Below are 17,687 nucleotides of genomic sequence, written 5' to 3'. Positions count from 1 at the left end.
TTTGTCTATCCTGTCTGGTATTTCCTCAAAGAATTCTAATAGATTAGTCTGGCAAGTTTTCCCCTTAAGGGGAAGATGTCAGGTTTTCCAATCAATGAGATGAGATGCTGACTTTGGTCTATTTTATCATGAGCCTCCAAGTACCCCAAAGAATAGACTTTTATCCTTAAAAATAGACTCCAACCATGGAAGTCAGGATAGCTGGTCTATAATTTTGTTTCCTCTGCCTCCCTCCCTTTTTAAAGATTGGAGCAACATTTGCAATTTTCTTGTCCTCAGGAACCACTCCAGAATCTAGTGATTGTAAAAAGATCATTATTAATTGCTCTATAATCTCTTCAGCTATCACTTGCATAATCCTGGGGTGTAATCCATCTGGGTCACGTGACTGATCTACCTTCAGACCGTTCAGCTTCCCAAGCACCTTCTCAACAGTATTAGCAACTGCACTCATTTTCCCCCTGATACTCTTGAACTTCTGTCAAACTGCTAGTGTCTTCCACAGTGAAGACTGATGAAAAAGACTTATTCAGTTTGTCTGCCATTTCCTTGTCCTCCTACTAGCTCTCCAGTGTTGTTATCCAGCAGTCCAGTATCTGCTTTTGCCTCTTTTCTACTCTTTATATATCTGATAAAAAAACTTCTGGTATCCTAGTTGATATTATTAGGTAGCTTACCTTCATATTTCATCTTTTCCCTCCTTATTGCTTTTTAGTTGCTTTCTGTAGCAACACACTAGTTTTTGCTCTATTATACATCCTTTCTTTTGCTTTTATGTCGGCTTTGACTTCCCTTGTCAGCCACGGTTGACTCATCCTGTCTTTAGAAAACTTCTTTGAGAAAAATCTATCCTGTGCCTTCCGAATTGCTTGCAGAAACTCCAACCATTGCTGCTCTGCTGTCATCCCTGCTCGCATTGCCTTCCAATCAGCTATGTCTGTTATGGTCCGGTCTGGAGTCCACATTTCGGGTCTTGATCCGGTCCGCAGACTCTAGACTCTGGGTCTTGTAGCCATCCCTCCTTTCACCCTTGAGCCCAATTAGTCACACCTATGGATCATCGTGGCTTGTTGGGGCTCAGGGAGGCGCACCTGATGCCCATCGGCTGGCGGTGTATATAGGGGGCTCTGGGACTGAGTGGAGTTGGGGGTTGTCCTGGCTTGGAGTTCTTGTTCTTAAAGATGAGTTCTTTGAGTAAGTCTGGTAGTCACCCTGGACCTAGTTCCCTTCCTATCCCTGGCCTCTGTTGGGCAAGCCTGGCTGGACTGCTGTTGCCTGGTGGGGAACTCTGCCCCTTTCCATCCCTTGCTGCTGATGCGTTGTGCCTTGCAACCTATCCAGATGCCCCATGACCTGCTCAGGGCCCCATGTTCCTGTCTGGGAGGTCTGGGCCCTGCCTTTGAGTTATGCGGCCTTGCCTGAACTCTGGGATGCTGCCTTACCTGAACTCTAAGACTCTCCCGGAACCCCAGAATCACCTTGAATGTCATGTCCTTCACCCACACCACGGTCAACACATCTTGTCTATTGTTTAGTTGTTCCTGTCCTGCCCCTAGTACTTCAGTGCCTGTGTCCTGCACTTGGGTCCAGCCTCCTGTCCCTTTATGACAATGCCAGCACCTCTCTCATGCCTCTGTAATTCCCTTTACTCCATTATAATACTGATACATCTGACTTTAGCTTCTCCCTCTCAAATTGCAGGGTGAATCTTATCATATTATGATCACTCCATCCTAAGGGTTCCCTTACCCTAAGTTCCCTAATCAAATCCATTTTATTACACAGCACCCAATCCAGAACCACCTTTCCTCAGTGAGTATGACCACAAGCTTCTCTGAAAAGCAATCTCATAGGCATTCTACAAATGCCCTCTCTTGGAATCTTCCACCAACCTAATTTTCTCAATCTACCTGCGTATTGAACACCCCCCCCCCCCCATGACTATTGTAACATTGCCCTTTTGACATGCTTTCTCTATCTCCAGTTGTAATTTGTAGCCCACATCTTGGCTACTGTTCAGAGGCCTGTATGTAACTCCTATCAGTGTCTTTTTCCTTTTCAGTTTCTTAACTCTACCCACAAGGATTCAACATTTTCTGATCCTATGTCACCTCTTTCTAAAGATCTGATTTCATATTTTACCAACAGAGCCACCCCACTGCCTCTGTGCACCTGCTTGTCATTTCAATACAATGTGTTTCCTTGGATGTTAATGTAACACTGGTTAATCAAACCCATAGATGTAATATTAGAAAGCTCCACCTGCGGAGAGGTGAGAACGAGGTTTACCGGTTTATTTAAAAAAATAAAAATATTTAAAAAATGAGAATCTGGAAAAAAAAGCGTTATGCAAGAAGAGGCGTGGCTGATGCAGGACAGACAAAGAGAAATGCAGCAACAATCAGAAGCTGAAGACCTGAACTGTTAAGAGTGGAATTAGTAGTGAGTATCTTTACCATGCTAACTTGAAGCCCTCGGGGTGAAATCCCTGGAGAAGAGACAATAATGATAGAAGATTTATTGAAGCTATGGCTATAACATGCAACAACTTTAATGAGACAATATTGGTACAGATAAGTGTCCAAAATCCCTACTGTGTAGTTGGGAATTAGTCCCGCAAAATCATACCAAGGGATTTGGTCAAGTTTTGTACAAGTTTATGAATTGACTTGCCATGGATGATCAACTGCTTCATCCAACGAACCAAGAATGAAGATCGTGAGTCACCCAAGATGAAGAACCAGCATGGGAATGATATGTGTAATGATGCAGAGGATTTAATATGGCTGGATGTACAAGTTATTTTCATTCGAAGAATCAAAATTTGGTTTTTTGCGAGAAATGATTATTTTTGTAAAGACTTCGATAAATTACTGAATGAGATTTACTTTGTTTAAAAGTTATGTTGGAGAATTATTGTGAAAGGAATTGAACTGTGTATATATAATTTTTGAATTTGAATTTAAACTTGTAGATATACTGCCTGGAACTGAAACTGAAGTTAACTATAATACTTGGGAATAGAAATTATATCTGGTTTTCTAACTAACTAGCGATAAGTATTAGTCTGTAAACTTTTAAATAGGGAATAACACTAGATCTAATTAGTTAGAGAGATTAGAGTAATAAAGGAATCTCACTGCTTCTAATTAAAAAGGAATTTGTTGTGGTTTGATATCTAAGATTTGGAATTTAAACAGAATGTTGGAACTTTGAATTGTTCTTGCTCGTGTAAATATTTTGTACATATTGTTTTTTTTCTTATTAACAAAACCTTGTTTCTAGAAGTGTGTGATTTCTATTCTTTGCCTCCCTCTGATAGATAGAACCTTCTGATGGCCTACTAGCACCTAGTGTAACTTGATTTCCTCAAAGAGTGCAGGACCAGCCACATGCGATAAGACTGGAACTACACAGGTGTTACATTAAGCTCCCAACTATGATTTTCTTTCAGCCACGACTCAATGAGCCCACAATGTCATACATACCAATCTCAAACTACGCTGCAAGATCATCCACTTGATTTTGTATACTGCACACATTCAAATATAACACCTTCATCACTGCTGTCAATTTTGCCCCAATGTTACACTGTCCCTCATCCCGCTAAGTGCAATTTTGCCCCATCGTCTGCCTGTCGTTCCTGGTAGTCTCACTACACACTGTATCTAGTTGAATACTTCGGCCCATTCACCCTGGTTCACATCCCACTGCCAAATTAGATTCAACCCTCTCCAAAAGCTCTAGTAAACCTGCCCAAAAGGGTACTGGTTCCCCCTTGGGCTCAGGTGTAACCTCTCCCTTTTGTACAGGTCATACTTTCCCCATAAGAGATCCCAATGATCAACCACACATTCATTAGCTAAATCATACTATTCTTACCCTCGCTGGCACATGACACAGGCAGCCATCCAGAGATCACCACCCTGGAGGTCCTGCTTCTCAGCTTTCCACCTAACTCCTAAAATTCTCTCTTCAGGACCTCCTTCCTGTTCTTACATGTGCCAGTTGGTACCATGATTCCTGGCTGCTCACCCTCCCCCTTTTTAATGCCATGGGCCCGATCTGAGGTGTCCCTGTGCCTAGAGCCTGGGAGGCACATACCACCCAGGTTTCCCCCTCCTTCACTGACTGATGTCCAAGCACACTTCGAGCATGCTGAACATCAGCACAATGCACCTTTGCACTCATTAAATACTCTGGTTTTCTTATATAAGAACCAAAGGGAACACTTTATATTCCAATTGCCAAGTTTTTGCCTACTCAATCAGCTTGTTATGTTCCTAGATTCCTCTTTATAACCCCCTTCTGATATTCACTGGATCAGACTGCAGATTTTTGACACTTCCAACATGATGTTATTACCATTTGGATCTTCTCCTTTCCTCCTGTTTTGAGCATTTCGGTGTCAATGCTCCTTTTCTTCCACCTCCGACAATTTCACTCTCTCCCATTGTATGTTACTAACAGATGCAACAGTTGCTATTTTATTTCCTCCACCCACTGACCAGGGCTCCAAACGCCCTTCATACATAAACTGTAACTTGCTGTACTTTTGTTTATTTGAACTTAGTATGCTGTACTGCAACGGAAGACTATAATGTTCTGTATTCAGTGCTTACAATTTGGCTGCACGTACACTGAGGAGATCGACTCCTCTGTTCCATCACCGTCATCGTAGTCAAGAACATCACTTCAATGCTCCATCTTACTCCCACTCTCATCTCTCTGCTCTTGGCTCCCTGTGCTGTTTGAACAGTGTAAACTGTGGAATAATATCTCATCTTCTCCTGAGACCAATCCTGACAAATCCAAATTCAAACACTATGCATCTAAGCCACGTTTCCATGATTTTTATTTCCAGTTTCCAACATTCACATTACCATCTGCTGATAACTTCAGAATTTTCTGTTTTCCTATTTACATCATTCCAGAGTCACCCTTTATTCTCTTGCCATCTTTCAGCTTGCTCCAAGGTCCCTCTTGCATTTTTTCTACCTTAAACCTTTTTAAAGGTTTACCCATTTATCTCTTCTCCTCACCATTTTTTCCCCAGAATATTAAAGCTTGTTTCTTCTCTCTTTTTGCCACATGACTTGTATTTCCAATACTTCCCCATTTTCCTTAAGCTTGTTCAAACTGCTCAGAACAATGTGCTAAGAAAACAAGTAAGACAGACCCTTGATTGGAAGTACTTCCTGGCTAGATTCAAGTACTTCTTTAGTCATACACCTCTAGATACATGCCCCACGGAGGCGTAGATGCACAGAGGCCATCCTACTTGCCTCAGACTCCTCTGATGCCATCTCCAGTTCCACAGTTAACTAGCCATAGCACCATAAGAATGGAAACACACCCTTTGGCCTATCTCAACAAGGGAGATCAAGATGGCCAGCCTAAACTAGACCCATTTACCAAGTTCAAGTTTACTGCCATCTGACCGTACTGTCATCTGAATGTTCCTTCAGACCATGGTGCTCCCACAGAACATACATCACATACAGCACAATGAACAAAATACTACCACAGGTAAGTTAATAAAATATAATTCAAAATGCATGCAGCACAGGTAAATGGTAAACAGTGAACAGTATGATGACTTAGTGACGAGACCTCGGTGGTGACAGGGTATTCATTAGTCTCACAGCCTGAGGGAAGAAGTTGTTACCCAGTCTGTTAGTCCTAGTCCTGATGCTCCTGTACCTCCTTCCTGATGGCAGTGTGTCAAAGAGATTGTGGGATGGGTGGTTGGGATCCTCAACAACGCTTCTGTCCCTTCCTGGTCACTGTCACAAATAGGGAGAAGGGAGACCCTGGTGACCTTCTCAGCAGTTTTAACTATCCTCTGTGTAGGGTCCATATCTCAGAGAAGGTACTTTATTAAAATCTTCCCAACACATGCATTGCACTCTGTATAAAGCCTGATCTACACAAGTGGTAAAATCCTTAATTTATTCCTTACAGTAAGCCTGTAGTTCATTATTGAGGCAAAAAGAATCCTGCAAAAGCAGGGATCAATTATACCAAATAGTACTTAGACACCTGTAAGAAAAATACAGGAACACTTCCTCTGAAAATCTGCTTTAATAGTTGCAGATGATTTATCTTGCTTTACAATTACTTTTCAAAACAAATAAGGTGTGACAGATTCAATCACAGGGCTTATAAATAAAATAACCTTCCATTCTAGAGACTCAGCAGACCCTATCTTAAACACCTGAAAGGCATCAGAGGAGTTGAGCTCTTCTACTATGATTGAAGAAATGACCCTTCATTAAATTTCAGTTAAGGTCTTGAAATATTATTTTTCTACTTTGCTTAAGACAGTGATAGCTGTCCCATTATTGAAGTGTTCCCACAACCAATGATCTCATTTTAACGACTCATTACTTCATTATCTCATGCTCTCATTATTTATTACTATTTGTTTATATTTGTATTTGCACAGCTTGTTCTCTTCTGCACTCTGGTTGATCTTTCAATGATCCTGTTATAGTTATTATTCTATAGATTTGCTGAGTATGCCCGCAGAAAAATCAATCTCACGATTGTAAATGGCGGCATACAGTATATGTACTTAGATAATGAAATTTACTTTGAACTCTAAACTTTGCTTTGGGCAATGCAGTTGTGCTGGCTAAGATGCAAAACTTCATTATAGAAATATGTGTCTGTTCCTCCTGTCTGTTTCTTCACCAATTGCTATGAAAACTCAATTAAAGCATTGTGAGGAAATTTAATGGGGATTTTGCTATTCATTTATCTTAATTCTGGTAGAAAATTTTTAGTAAAAACTGCAAAAATACATTTCACAGTCTGGAATTTCTGAAAATATTTTGATGGTTATGTCAGTGGTATAGAAATCCTTGCTGAGCTCATTTCAAACAGAATAAGCGATGGAATAATTCTCACCTCCTCACCATTCTTCAATACTGTCCCTATGATATTGCAGTAATGTTTAACTTGAGCACCCTGGTATCACTGACCTCAAATTAAAACTGTGGAAGATGATAATATATTAATGCCTGTACAAAAATAAAGATGAGCAGCTGTAATGAGTCTATGGATTTCATATTTTGCTCTATTCATTTTCTAGGAATAAGAATGCGCCAGATTGTGTAGGACTCTCATTATGTTTTGGCCTGTACAAGATAGATGTTATAGGTTTGTTTCTTTGTTACACCAGTTGAGCTTTTACAACAATCTGTCGTCTTCTTACTCTGATCGACAAATTACTCAGTACCACATTTTCCCTTTTAATTGATCATACTTAATTCTAATGCATTTCCTGCCATATGTTAGGAAGTGCTTGAGCACAGAATCCCCTTTGAGTTGTGGTGATGCTCTAAAGTATATACTGTAAGTGCAAAATGACTATTTAGAATCTACTTAACTACTGCAATTTACTTATATTTCTTTTTAGAACGAGTCTTGATGAATGTACAAATTCTACCTTCAAACTGCTGTATGCAGTTGATTGATAGCTGCTATTTTGAAGCTCTCTAACTAGCCACATTTAATCATTGGGTCACATCATAAGATAAAAACGTCACAATTCATGATTAGCTGAAATTCATTATATTGCCAATTATTCTGATGTCTTGTGAATTCAAGTGATTATCAGAGCATGAATAATTTGCACATTAGCTCAGTTTGTCTCATCTCATCGTATGCATTTTTACAAATTCTTGTTATATCCCGCAACAGCCTCTTTCATGAAATTATTAATTTGTAAACGCTGAGTGACATCAGTTGAACTGACAACTTAATGTATGCTGAACAATATAACACAGATAAGTGAAGAATTTATTGTGCATGGATCATGATTATACACTTTTACATTTTAATTGCATCAGCAGTTCTGCATAACTGAGAGGAAAGTGAATTGTTTTACACAGGGAGTGGATGGGGCTGATTTTTAACTTAATGGATCCACATTTCTGCAGAGAGTGAAAGCTTTTTTACATCATCGTAATGTATAAATTTGGCACTTGATTGCCAAATTAGGCTACAGTTTAATAATGAAGGTCACAGATTGTGGAAGTGTGAAATAAAAACATGAATCTTTTTGAAGGGGCAAATCCCTCTCTATTGCCTGTTACGCCGCTAGTATTCAGGGCAGCAGTGAAAGTCCTCCATCCCTGGCAGGGTTCAGGGCTTCTGTCATCATGTCAGCAGCTCAGTTTACACTGCTGTCAGTCATGGAAGTTCTAGGTGAAGATGCAGGAATACTATCCCACACAGATGTAGAAGGAACCTTCATTGCTGTTTCTGTAACAAGTTTTATTTGACCAGTCAGGGTTGTTCGCCCTGAGCTGAACCCCTGAACCTGGAGGACTGGAGAACCACTCTTAGTCTAGGCTCTTACATTTGACCTGTTTGGCATGGGTGAACCCACCAAGAGCCAAAGCATAAAGCCCTGACTCCAGACAACACAGCTCTCTGGGTCACTGAGGCACACAAACCTCCAAACACGACAAGGCTGTGGTCCTCTTGGAGATAAGGGACAAATCAGACTATTGATATTTCATGTATATTCCTGCATCAGAGTCAAGAATTGAAACATTTTAGTAAGGTTGAAAAATAATTGAGTAAAGGCATGAAAAATAAAATGAAGAGAAAATTAATGTAAATCAATATGTATAGAGATTATTAATCAGGATTTAATAGGTTTAATCACATGTAGACTCCATAAGAGAATATTAAATGCTGATTGAGGATGCTTGGGTTACAGTCGAATAGTTGTGGGGTTACATTTGTGCTGGAGTGCACTCAAACCAGTTTAAGGTGGTAGGACACTGAAGCAGACCCACAATAGAGGGTGAGTACATTCCAAACATCCCAAGTTAGTGCCCGTGGACTTGGCCAAGCTTGTCCACATACTGTAAGTTGTGAAAGCCACTGATACATGATGGAAATTGCTGTAAGTAACAACAAATGTATGCTGAAAATGATTGGACACAACTCTTGTGTGCAAGCACTGAATGTAGAAGTAAATTGCATTCAACAACTACTGTCAACAATCTGCAGAGCTTTGTAACATTTGCAAAACTACCCTCTACTAACTGGTTTAACAGGTACAGTAGATCCCAAGGCAGTTCTGGGTGAATTCTGTAACATTGTGAACTTTCACGTTTTTCAGTGCTTCGGAATTTCTATGACAATTGGTTTGCTAATGCAGTGAGAAGTCTGGAGTACTTGACCCACTTCTACTCCTATTGTTTTTGTATTTTTATACCTGGTAAAAAAAAGGAAAAAAAAGTGCAAACAGAGGGAAAAGAAAACTGTTGGTTACAAATGGAGAAAACTGGAAAGACAGAATTGTCAGAAGGAAAGGCGAAAGTGTATCAAACTGAACTCAATAATAAAAATCATTATTCCCTCACGTGTACTTCAATGCTCGGCTCTCACTACTGTGGATTTACCATGTTACCACGGCCTCACATAATGCCTTAAAAGACTGATACCAAATGCACCATGATGGCTTAGATCTGTGGGAGTATAGAGACCGAACAATCTGGCCTCATTCTGACTTGTACATAGTTTGTGATCAGTTTAACGAATTTGTAGTAGTTACATGGAGAAAACAGTTCAAAGGCTGAAGTAAATTCATTATGAAAGTACATGTTTATTACGTGTGTACATAATAAATAATTTCAGTTCTCAGTGCGCAATGCGAGCAGTTCAAGGGATGTTGGTGAACTGGGAGGGTGTGCTGAAGTGTGGAGTAGAAGCGTGATTGTTAACAAATGTGCTAGTGTTTGAAAACCTATACATCGTTTGTCTTTTATCAAGAGCAAACATAACACGGTGTTTGAAGTCAGCGTGAGGTCTAAATATGAAGCATATTTGAATATCGCGAGTGACTAAGAAAGAGACGCTAGGTTCTAATGGAAAGAAGCTGCTGCCAAGAGAACATGCTGACTCAAAGTTCACCAAGAAATTGAGGTGAGAGCTTAAGTATCCCCTCAATGGACAACCCAAGTCCTCCTGCACCCATGCAGTTTATCGGCAATCGAGCTGATATTGGAAACACTTCACATAGCGATTCAATACATATTTAGTAGTCAGCAGAGCCAGCTGGGTGGAGGAAAAAAATTAAAGCACCTATGTTTCTATATGCAAATAGTGGAGTGCTTTGGATGTCCACAAAATCTTCCAAATTGATGAGATAGCCTTGGGCACTCTGACGACAAAATGTGAGGAGTATTTTGTCTCAAGTAAAAACATCATATATGAAAAATATACTGTAAATTCTTTTCCTATGAACAGAAACAAAGTGTTAGCTTTGACCTATGCTTAGCTGAGCTTCTCACACTGAGTAAGTCCTATGAATTTGAACATTTGAGAGACTCACTAGCCAGAGAGAAGATAGTTTGTGGAATTCCAGATAATAGGCCAAGAGAATGTTCACTTCATGACTCTGGATAAGGCTGTGAGTATATGCAGGTTTGTGGAGACCACATGAGCATAAGCAAAGGAGCTGCACAGAACAGAAGCAACAGTGCATGCTGTGAAAACCTATGGGCAGATCACAAGGCATTTCCCAAAGCAACAGTATAGCAAGAAGATAGGTTCAAATGCAGGAGCTGTGGAGGTAAACACTTCCCAAAGACACATCCTGCTTATGGAAAGTCCTGCAATAATTGTGGGAAGAAGAATCATTTTGCACAGTGCTGCAAAGCTGGGGCTACCAAGAGGAAGGTGCACACTGTTGATGAGGAAATTGAACAACGTTTTATAAATTCTCTGCCAAGACAGGATGGATTGTTCCAGTGACTGTGAATGAGACAGTAATTCATTCAAGATTGACACCAGTGCTCAAGGGAATGTGTTGTCTATGGATGATTATGAGACTCCCAAAGTTAAAAGCAAGATTTATCCAGATAAATTAATAGTGACAGGCTATACTGGAGAGAATGTTCCAGAAAGGAGCTTCAAGAACAAGAGACGGCACCTAAAAGCACAGCCACTGATTGTTGAAAACTGAGTACAGCCGATATTAGGTCTGAGAGCATGTAAAAAGCTCAGTCTGATGGAAAGAGTTTTTGTTGTGGCTTCACAGACAAATAGTGACCAGGCAACACTCAATAAAGAGTACCCTGATGTCTTTGAGGAGCTCAGATGCTTACCCAATGTAACTCAAGAAAAGTAGCAGCATCCATGAGAGCTCCAGAGAGGCTCTTCAAGAGAAGCACAAGAGCTCCACCATCCAGAGACATCCGTACCTGCTACACCAGCATGTCAGTCAGGATGCCAGTGCTGAATGGAGTGATCGTGATGAAGTCACTGGTTTTGCTTCCACATCATGCAGCTTTCGTTCAAATTCTGTCTCTCATCGACTTCCAGTTAAAGACAGGAGATCACAAATATTTCTACAATCCTCTCCAAAGTTGAAGAGGAAAAATAAAAAGGAAGATCGGGAGAGCACCAGAACTAAAGGTCAGAACAGCAGCAACACAAACCAACAGGCAGAGTCACTATCCATGATACATGGCCAACAGAAGGAGCTCTGTGAGTTGAGACAGACTCAGTTAGAACTTGTGCAAAGACTCACCAATCGCATGGATGTAGTCCATTATGAGGCATGTGGAGTGAATTATGGTCACACAGCATGAACAAGAACAGAGACGAACAGGATGTGAAAGAAATTAACACATAGATCAGAGTTCCCAAGAGGTTACTGATATTAATTCAGTAAGTGAAAACAAGACATCTATGAAAACAGATAGCAGTACAAAAGGCTATTTGTACTTCTGTATTTGATGTTGGACTCCAGATCACCAAACTAACTTTATTTAATGTATCAGTAAGTGTTATGCTTGTTCTTGATACAAAACAAACTTGCATGGGTAAAACTAACACATTTATTTACAGTAAAATGGCTTCAGCACAACAGGAGCAAGTGTAATCACTTCACCAATGTCATTTCTGGCTTCGGGTGAACTGCCCACATTGCACACTGGGAACTGCAGTTCTTTATTATGTGCACACATAATAATATATCTTCCTCCTTTAAAGAAAGACCAAAGACAATACTATGTCCTCATAAACCTGGAGACACAATAATACTTTCCAACAAAGATATTTACATTAAGTTCAATTGTAATAAGAAAATACAGTTCCTCATTCACTCAACTTCTCTCAATTCATCTCTGTGATGACTTAATAATCCCTTTAGTGAATGTGCTAACATTTAAAAACCTTCGCAAAGTTAGTTTTTTATCAAGATCATACGAAACACATATATTTTACCATATTCCACCTCTGGGGTTATTTTCTAGTAGGCATTCACAAGGAAAAATAGAAATGCAATAAATTTTTTAAAATCTCTACATAGACAGAGACTGACCAGCAATCAAAATGCAAAAGAAGACAAACTGTGCAAGTAAATGAAAAATAATTCTGAATACATGAGTTGCAATCAGTCCTAGACAGTGAATCTGTAGCTCATAAAATCAGTTCAGAGTATTGGTGAATGAAGGCCAGTACAGGAGCCTGATGGTTGTGGGTAATAACTGTCCTTGCAAGATCCAAAGTTGTTTGATCTCATTTCCTATACACAAGTGTAAAAAAGAACAAAATAATTGTTAAGCAGATCCAAAGCAGCACAAAAAAGCTCACAAAAGAAAAAGAACACAATAAATATAAACACATAAGATAGCTTAAATACATAGATTGGTTGTATGACCATAAAGTGACTGTATACAAGGTGACTGACAGGAAATAATAAAGTATTGGTGGAGTTAGTGGGTGGAGGTGTTGATCAGCCTCACTGCTTGGGGAAATAAACTGTTTTTGAATCTGGTGGTCCTGGCATGGATGCTATGTAGCCTTCTCCCTGTTGGGAGCGGGACAAACAGTCCAGGAGCAGGGTGGGTGAGATCCTTCATGATGTTACTGGACCGTTTCTGGCATTTTTGTCTGTGCTTGATGGTGGGTAGGCTGGTGCCTGTGATGCACTGGGCAGTTTTGACTACCCGTTGTAGAGCCATCCTGCCGGTCACAGTGCAGTTTCTGTATCAAGCAGTGGTGCAGCTTGTCAGGGTGCTCACTACTGCTCATCTGTAGATTCAGATGAGTATGTGTGTGCGAAGTCCAGCTCTCTGCAGTCTCCTCAGAAGGTAAAGGCATTGGTGAGCTCTCTTGACAGTGTAGGATGTGCACTCCGAGAAATTTGACACTGCTTGTAGTTTTCACTGCTGTGCCACCAATGTGACTGGTATAAGTTCTCCTGAAGTCGATAATCATATTACTTACTGATATTAGGGAAGAGGTTATTTCCCTGACATCAGGACTTGAGCTCTTCTGCCTCCTCTCAGTAGGCCATGTCAGCATTGTTGGTGATGAATTCCACCGCTTTCATGTCATCAGCAAATTGATGCGATTGCTCGGATGTTAGGCCGTGCAGTCGTGTGTGAGCAGAGTGAACAACAATGGGATCAAGAGACAGCACCGGGGGTCACCCGTGGTGAGGGTGACGGGGAGGAAAGAGCAGTTGTGCACATTGACTACCTGAGGTCTGTCTGTTAGGATGTCCAAAATCACAGAGCTGTGCTTATATGGAGGAGGAGGAACTTGCTCAGCAAGGTCTGTGGGAGAATAGTGTTGAGGGCCAAATTGAAACTCAGAAGAAGCATTCCAGCATCAGTGTCCTTGTTTTCTCGGTGTGTCAGGGCCAGGGGCATGACCAATGCTACGGCATCTGTCGTCGAGTCGTTCAGTCAGCAAGCATATTGGTGAGTGTCCAATGTGTCTGGAATGGAGTTTTTGATTTCTGCCATTATCAGCCATTTAAAACACTTCATGATGATTGACGTCATTGCCACTGGGCAGTCTGCAGTTGTTGGTCTTTGTACCCTGTAGTAAGGTGAGGACATGGTCTGGATGGTGGGGGTCATGACAACAGAACTCAACTGACACTAACCTGCAAATAATAATGAGTCCACCTTATTTTGGCAGGAGTTCTCCCAGATTCAATTTTCCACAGCTTCAGCTTCCCAACATTTACTTTAATAAAAAGGAAAATAAGGAAACTGTATAAAGAACAATTGACTTGATCATGCTGTTTAAATGTCACCCAAAGTCCTTCCTTGCTCTTGTCTGGTTAGAAGTTGTGCTGTTTTACCAACTTCATGTCACAGTGCACCACTGAAGCCACTTGGCATTGGAATGAAAGGGCTTTAATAACGGAAGCGTCACCGGTTAGTTTGCATCGATGATAATGAATCCAGGGTGTCATGGTAGCCAGGTAGTTAAAGCAACACTATGACAGCTTGAGGTGTCAGAGTTCAGAGTTCAATCCTGGTGTCCTCTTTAAGGAGTTTGTACGTGCTCCCCATGGAATGCAAGGGTTTTCTCCAGGATTCCTCCCACAGTCCAAAGGAGCACTAATTAGTAAGTTAATTGGCCATTTTAAATTGTCCTGTGATTAGGTTAAGATTAAAATTGGAGGCTGCTGTGCTCTGCAGCTTGAAGGGCCTGTTGTACTTCTAAATCAACATAAATTTGTGCATTTGATGATAGTGATTTCAGCTTATTTCCTTTCAATTGGCACTAGGTAAGCCACCTAATTAGTGGCTTTAGATAACAGAATTTTCATCAAGGTGGCTTGGCCTAAGAACTCTGCTTGCCTTCAGAGCCTGGGATCTTGTGGCTCTGGAGATGGGGAGATTGGAGCTCAGTGCCTCTGCAGGAGACTGATGTCTTGTTGGAGATGGAAGATCTTTGGCTGTGTGCCCTGAGACCTGAGATCTCTGGGTACAGGGCTTGGACAAATGGACTTTCAACATTGTAAACCAGCAAGTTGTTTGTTATGTCTCCCCTCTTGCTGTGAAATGGAGGCACGTCTTTCTCCCTTATCAGGGAGGGAGCCTGTGGTATGTCGAATAGCAGGTTAACAATATAGTCTCTGGGGTAACTGCAAGCCTGTGTCTTTGCTCTTGCCTTGCTCACGCTTGAGTGCTCAGTGGTGGGTGCTGATGCTTTTTTGCTGGTGGGGGAGGAGGGGATTGTTGCTTACTGCTGCTTATGGGAGGGAGGAAAGCTGGGGAGGGGGACATTTGGGGTTCTAACATTTAACTGTCATTCACTCCTCTGTTTTTGTGGATGGTTGTGAAGAAAAACCATCTCAGGATGCATGAGATCAAAGATTTTATATATTGTATACATTTCTCTGACATTAAATGTACCTTTGAAATGACTTGTAGTTTCAAACTGATGTCAGGCAGATTTCAGATGTTAATATTATTTTGCTTCCAAAATAAAGGCAGAGCAAAATCTAATATTAGAAAATAACTAAATAACAAGAGTTTATGGTGTCAACTTTGAGCGATCTCATTGCTGAATGCTATAGATTTAAAAGGGGATGTGAGCTCAGCAAAAGAACTCTTGTCTTTCAATCCTGTACCAGACACAAATTCTAGGTTATCCTTCCAGTGTAGTAATGTGGAACCATTAGAGCTGCTCTCTTTTGAAAAGGTCCTTAAATCGAGACCCGATGATTAGATATTTATCCTCTGCTTCCTTTGTAAAATGGGTATACAAAGTGATGGTTGTTTGTATTTCCAAAATTTAGTTCCATTGAACTGAATTTCAGAAGTGAGTATAATGCATTGTTACTACTGTACTGGGAATTCAGGCCTTATTGACAAAGGTTTATTTGTGCACACCTGCCCTCTCAATTGGTTGCTGGAAATCTCAGTCTAATTTCAAATAAGTGTGAGAAATTCTTCCTAATGTCCTAGATAACATGAGCACCATGGATAATTATGATCCGGTTTGTGGGGTTTTACAGTGTATGACATTAAGGACACAATTCCTCTATTGCCTTCATGCCTAGGCTTCAGAAGCTTCAAAAGCACTCGTGGAACATGCAGATCTTCAGAATGACGTGAAGTCATGAAATAATGAACATCTTGGGGGAGTAAAAGGGATGAATTCAAAATGCTCGGCACAGTTTTGGTGGGCTAATGGACCTGTTTGCATGCATGTATGATCTTATGAAATGTTATGGTATCAAAGGGATTGTTATCAGACTGTCTTAATAAACTGCCATCAACTTTGTGCATATTGCAGCAGAAGTTTATATATAAACTCACTGCAAGATCAACAGCTATGATCCTCTAACAAGCAAATAATGAAGTACAAAGTAGTTTAAATGAAGTTTATTATTAATGTGCATATTTGTTACTATATATGACCCTGAGATGCATTTTCTTGCAGGCATTTGTAGTACATCCATGAAACACAATAGAATCATTGAAAGACAGGGTGGGCAAACAACCAATGTGCAAAAGGCAATAAACTGTGCAAATACAAAAAGAATAAAATAAATAAGTAAGTAATAAATACTGAGGTCATGAGATAAAGAATCCTTGAACGTGAGTCCGTAATTTGTGTGAACAGTTCTGTGATGGGGTGAGTGAAGTTCACTCTGGTTCAAGAACCTGATAGCTGAAGAATAACAACTGTTCCTGAACCTGGTGGTATGGGTCCTGAGGGTCCTGCACCACCTTAATGGCAGCAGCAAGAAGAGAGCATGCCTGGGTGGAAGGGGTCCTTGATGATGGATATGCTCAATGATGGGGAGGGCTTTACTGGTGATGAACTGGTCATAGCCACTACATTTTGTGGGATTTTCTGTTTAAGGGTATTGGTGTTTCTATACCTGGCCATGATGCAGCCTGTCAATATTACTCTCCACTACGCATTTATAAAAGTTTTCCAAAGTTTTACATGATTATGATATTAAATTTAGCTCTCGACAGAATACAAAAGTGACTTTGACAACATTCCTTGGAAGTCCACCAGAGCATGGTACTGTTTGAACTTGTTCTAGCCAGTTTACTTCTTTGAAATTTATTCAGGATTAGACAAGCTGAATGTTCCTTATCAGCCTCAACACATTTTTCACCAGGCAAACCTTTCATGAATAGAATTTTATGATGTTTATGGTTTGTGGAGCCATAATATAAGACCCATTGACTATAACTTTTTCCTGTTGAGGGACTGCATTCCATATTTGGAACTTGCCCTAAGCGCTTAAAGATTGTAAACCCACATACCATTTGTCACTTGCACAAAATTATTAACTCACACAATTTCAGACATGAAAATGTATTGCAATATATCAAGTCTTGACCAGTATTTCACAAATCAAGATAAGGTATTAAGGTAGCATAGAAGAACTGGGACTCTACACATAAGAGAAGTTTTAGTTCACAGAGTATGTGAAAACTATTTATGATATGATGAAAGAAACAGATTGGCTAGATGTTGACAGTGTATTGCAATTAAATAGGGCCAACAGACCCAAAATAAAGTTGAATCAAGTTCAGTCTAGACAAGATGTCAGTAGGTTGTTCTTTTCCCAGAGAATGGCTGCTGGCTCTTGTAGCCACTGATTAGATGGATTCTTTCAAGTATGAGTCAGCCAATCTCTGATGGCAAGTACCCTTGCATAAAAACTAGGCACTGCATATAATTAATCTCATTGGCTGGCTTTGACAGGGCATTGGAGAGAGAAAAAAAATCAAGATTCTGTATCCTTGCCAACATAAACTAACCCATGCAGCAATTGCTTGAGATTTTCTGTTTCCCCACATTTCCCTGAAGATTACATAGCTTCAGATCAGGTATGGGATTAATATATTTTGCTGTGACTGTTAACTGGGTGAACGGGTCTT

Source organism: Hemitrygon akajei, chromosome 4 (genome assembly GCF_048418815.1).
Source record: "Hemitrygon akajei chromosome 4, sHemAka1.3, whole genome shotgun sequence".
NCBI lineage: Eukaryota > Metazoa > Chordata > Chondrichthyes > Myliobatiformes > Dasyatidae > Hemitrygon > Hemitrygon akajei.
The sequence above is the reverse complement of the archived record's forward strand: the minus strand, read 5'-3'. Positions refer to the sequence as shown.